Source organism: Setaria italica, chromosome I (assembly GCF_000263155.2).
Source record: "Setaria italica strain Yugu1 chromosome I, Setaria_italica_v2.0, whole genome shotgun sequence".
NCBI lineage: Eukaryota > Viridiplantae > Streptophyta > Magnoliopsida > Poales > Poaceae > Setaria > Setaria italica.
In genome coordinates this window covers 2,812,332-2,817,504 of record NC_028450.1, presented here as the reverse complement: position 1 = coordinate 2,817,504, position 5,173 = coordinate 2,812,332, and the positions used below count along the sequence as shown (strand labels likewise).

The following is a 5,173-nucleotide window of genomic DNA, read 5'->3' as shown; positions in this document are numbered from 1 at the left end:
TTCTAGCTGTGTATATTTTCTTATAAATATAGTTAAATGTATATATAATATTTTAGCATAGGACAATATTAATATTTCAATATAAAGGGAGTACATTTCTTACTAGTGATGAGTATGGGAATGGTATACTCCCTCCGTATAGGAAAAGAAAGTCGTTTTGGACAAGGTTTGGGTCAAACATTGGGAATATAAATCATGAATAACTTTTAAGTTGTTGAGTTTGGAAATGTGAAAGCCATATAAATAGATTTGTCTTGAAAAATACTTTCATAAAAATATACATATATCACTTTTTGATAAATATTTTTATAAAAATAAGGAGTCAAAGTAATGCTTTGGAGACCGTGTCGCTGTCCAAAACAACTTCCTTTTCCTATACGGAGGGAGTATCCTTTAAAAATATTTGTTTGCAAAAATTATCTAAGCAAAAGAGTTTTCTTACAATGGTCGTAAGGTACCAGTGTGTACTTTCTAAATACGTTTTCTTTAAATTTTACTAGCCATTGATCTTAGGAAGGTAATTAAAAAATCAAATTAAATTGGGTGATGGTCCCACTAATTTGAAATATCTTTGTACTTTTCTCTAGATAACTCTAGGTTGACGGCTTTTGTTCCAACCATTATTAAATCCTAAACGGATAAGTCATTTTTATTGATTTTGTGGAAACATTTCTAGAGGCAGTTAGCATATGGAACTGTGTATGTGGAAATGCCATGCCCACAGGAGATTTTGAAGTGGGCTGGATCTAGTAATCGCTGAATACACAGGCTGTTCACTTTATTTATCTTCTCTGATTTCCTTTTCTCTGTCACTTTCTCTCTTTTTTCCATCTCTCTTATTCATAAGTGGTGTTCTGGTTGAGTTTGTAGCCGACCACGGTGCTGCCTATACAGAAATTATTAAACCAGTAGGAGTCACATTTTGGTTAGCACAAGGAGGTGAAATGCTCGCGAGAATGCCGAGAAAGGTTTGCGATTTCGTTGCGTTCTAGTACGAGTTTGACTTTTTACCACATGTTGTTGCCGGATTCAAAGAAGAGCTGATAGCGGACTCAGGATCAAGAAACGGACGGATTGCCTCTGACCAGAAGCATTAAAGAATAGTCTGACAAGTATATATACTAATCGATAGAACAATATATTTCTAATAAAACCAAATGTATAGGAGGAAAAGAAAGTATTGGTTACTCGTAAATTTATTATAATCTATTAACATAGCGTTAGACATATCCTTTTGTCAAACTTCTATAAAATTTCTCAACATATAATTTAAGTTGTAACAGTATTGTGCGGCCAAGCTGGTGTGCAAGCATTAGGGAAGTGCTTCATGTTCTTGATTCTCAAGCCCAAAGATATTTGTGAGCAAGATAAACACCGATTGTCATCCTATCAGAGTGTTTGTGTCAAGCAGGATTCTTATTTGAATAATAGCTACATTAATCTACAGCTCGATAGAGAAGATAACATATCCTTCAAATATCCAACTGGATACATAAAAGTTGTTAGCATGCATATCCTAAAAACAAAAGATGAAGATTCGTAGTGGAAATTATCCGTGCAAATTACACCCCTAACTATTTCAATTACAAGTCCACATGTGACACAATTGACGAGGGGACGGTTTGAATTTTATAGCATTGTAACACCCAGAATGCGGCAAGGATAAAATACGCTTTGTATGTCGGAATACATAAAGTTGATGGCTAAAAGTTGACTTTTAGATCCGTCGCTCGGATGAACGAAAGGATGCCATATTTGCATAGAGCTCATCGAATCCATTCTATTTGATCACTGATATGTCTTGTCTGGAGTTCCAGTCATGAAGTCATGGACGGCTCAAGATTTCGCCATGGCCCCATAGCTACAGTACCCTTGCGGCTACAGTAGCCGATTCCTTTTTCTTCCTTCGTGTTTTCCCTTGCCGGCCCACCTCTCCTTTTCTAAGCCCTATACCCCTACGCCTCCTACCCCAGCGCCATCACTCCCTTTTGCTGTGATCCAAAGTGGAGAGGGAGAACAAGAGAAGAGAGAAGAGAAGGGAAATTAGGGTACGCCACCATCCGTCATCTCCGCTCCTCTCCAAAAATTGGTTGGGCTTCCTTTCCTCTCCCAGTTTCCCCCCAATTAGTTGCCTTTCCTCGCTGTCTAGTTTCCCCCCAATTAGTTGCCTTTCCTCGCTGTTCATGGTGTTGCCGCTATGTAGGTTGCAATTTAGGTGCAATCGACGGGGCTGCCGTGACGTTTGTCGCTAGGAAGAGGAAAACGAGTGGGAATCATGGTCGGGATCACCGCCGTTGCCGTTGCCCTTGCTGTTTTTAAGGGGAAACCCTAGGTGAGGCATGTCCCTGCTGCAACACATGTTTTCCCTAAGGTTTCAGATGTTCTAGCACGTGTGTGTAGCGGTACTCGACGCCGTTAATGGCTAGGGAGAATTTTTGCCCTCGTCGCAGTTTTCACCACATACATTGTTCCACTTGAGGCTTCACTTTTGATGATATGAATTTGAAGTATATGAAGTTCGTGCATTGCAATCTTGCATTTGCATTCTCATATTGTTTATGCATATGAAGAAACCGTAGGTGGATTGCTACGGTATGTACCGGTACAATAACGCACGTTGACATATAGCAATGTGGTTCCAGCCCTCACGTCCTTCCTTGGGGATGTGTGGGTAGAAGTGAAGTCATGCATTGCATTGCACCATTTTCATATTCATTATGAAGTATTGTTGTGAAGTATTTATTTATCTTACTACTCGAAGTGATGTGGTGCTTCTTTTATAACAATAATTCTTAAATTGTTGCTTAATATATTATGGTTTAAATGACTTGGTTGACGCAGTTTGCTTGCTGAGGTTTTCCATAAACCTCGTACGCTTTTTTCCCCTTCGCAGGTTCTTGAGTTTGGAGGGTGCCTAGTTGGATGGGAGTAACAGCACGTGTGCACACATCTCTTCATATATATATTTTGGACACATATGTTGTAATAAAAATTTTTGGTTGTGAAACCTTTGCTTAGCTTATAATCTGTTTTTATCCAGTTTGTTAGATGTTTATCTAGATGATTTAAGTTGCTTCCGTGTGCCCTGTTCTTTTATCTTTGCTGCTGTTTTGAGGTGTTACAAGCATGTTCCAACGATATATAAGTTGGTGTACCATATGGAAGAAACCCAGAAGGCCGTAGAGTAAATAACGACGTCAAAGTAAATAGGAGCAAATGGAACACATCACATGTACATCAATATTACATTATTATGGTTAACAAATATGATATGCATGCATACAACTTCGATATAGAAACCATACACGTGATAACACAAACACACACTTGAACATTTTATTTTGCAGCTATATATAAGCTATGACACCCGACAACAATAACCCTGCCCTCAAGCATACGGCAATGATGACATATGCATGCATGCATGGGAGATGAGGGAAGAACACAATACATCATTATTGCAACATGATGGTGGCCTGAGAACTCAGGCATGGCATTACGGTCAACTTAGCCGTCCGTCTTCTTCTCGGCGCCCTGGTCCTTAGGAGGGCACTGGCAGTCGTTCTTTAGGACACAATCGACGAAACAGGTCTTAACATCCCCCTCACCCTGCAGGATGCACATGCCAGCACAGGCACAGTTCTTAGAGCAGATGCAGGTGTCGTCGCGTGGAACTTCTTTTGTCGTGTCCACGCACACCTCTTGTGCCGGCGTAGCAGAGGCTATCCCGACGAACAGGATGGCCATCATAATGCCAATGGCAACCATCTTGGTCTTAGCAGCAGAAGCCATTTCGATGCTTTGCTATTACTGTGAATGTGAATGGAATATGTGCTTATCAAGCTGCGAGCTGCTGATGCTCGTGCAGCTACAAGCATGCTGTATTTATAGGGAGCGAATGCCCCATTCTTTCTCTTCTCTTCGGTCTCTAAGAAAGAAAAGGCCAAAAAACAGCTCATCATTTTTCTAGGCCTAGGAATAATACAAAATGAGCGACATGCACAATTTTTTTTCAGATAAACTGTGGGGGAGTTCCCCGGCCCACAGAGCCACAAGCACATTCCTTGTGCCTTTGCTTGTTGTGCAATGCATGCATGCACAATGTGAACTTAGGATGACTGAGGATGGTTAATGTTACAGGTATGAACCTTTGAAGAATAGAACTGCTAGTTTGAGTCAGGAGAGGGATTTACAAAGTGAAGAGATTTTCACTTATGCTTTTTACTGAGGATGGGGTGTAGCAGCAATTGCTTGCCAAAAATACTTACGCGTCAAAGCACTATCTCAAGCGGGTTACTGAAAAAAAACCCTTCTCTGGTCTAATGATGGCCAAGTGTCATCTGCCAATGCTTTAGTTCATTCAAATTAAAATCGGAGACGATGGCTTGGAGATTAGGTTTCAAAAATAATGTAAATGTCTGCGTGAATCATCTCTCTAGAGCAAATAGTAAAGCCTGATCATTGTATGAATCATCTCTCTTAGTTGAGGCTGCGAGTTGGATCCCTTCAAATTCTTCATTTTGAAGGGATTAATAGGGGCTAAATAATTAAGCTGCATAAGGCAATTTGCTCTGAAACACTGCTATATTAATGATCAACTGGAACCATATCGCTAGCTGAATTCAAAGAAAACTTCCATAATTAATGGGTTTTTAATTATTTTGATGTTGTAACCAGAGTATCCATTTCGCCGGGCTTGTTCAATATCCTACGCACATATTATGTATCCATGCTGGTCATTGTGTTAGAGCCCCTGCGCGGCATGACCCATCGGTAAACTTGGGCTTTGAACTAGCATGGATAGGTTCACGTAGATGAGTTGTTCTACCGTAGTGTAGAACATTAGTATTTACATGTATGTTGGATGCCGGGACAAAAGGTACAGGAATTCAAAGTGTTCTTTGGCTAGTTAAATCTTATTTACTTAACCCAGCTTCAATGTTTTCATATAATGTCTTTTAAGGAGTTTTTCTTCCTATCATAGATAGTGAGATATTCAAAACATTGATGCATAACATAGTCTTTATGTTAATATGCTGTACAAGGTTTAGCTCGTGTAGGATCCACAAAACGATTTTCACGCACGCACTCTGTGTCTTTAAGCATCCGTCATCCATGCATGCAGGGAATATTGGTTTGCAAAGAAAAAGGAGATAGCCTGATACAGGACGTC

The 5,173-nt window shown here is 39.9% G+C and overlaps 1 long non-coding RNA gene across 1 annotated transcript; it reads left to right on the top strand.

Moving 5' to 3' along the window:
• The first annotated feature begins 1,952 nt into the window (after positions 1-1,952).
• LOC111256241 lies at positions 1,953-3,727 on the top strand. Its single transcript, XR_002676254.1, has 2 exons — positions 1,953-2,089; positions 2,204-3,727. It is a non-coding gene; the product is annotated as an uncharacterized LOC111256241 (long non-coding RNA).
• The last annotated feature ends 1,446 nt before the right edge of the window (positions 3,728-5,173 follow it).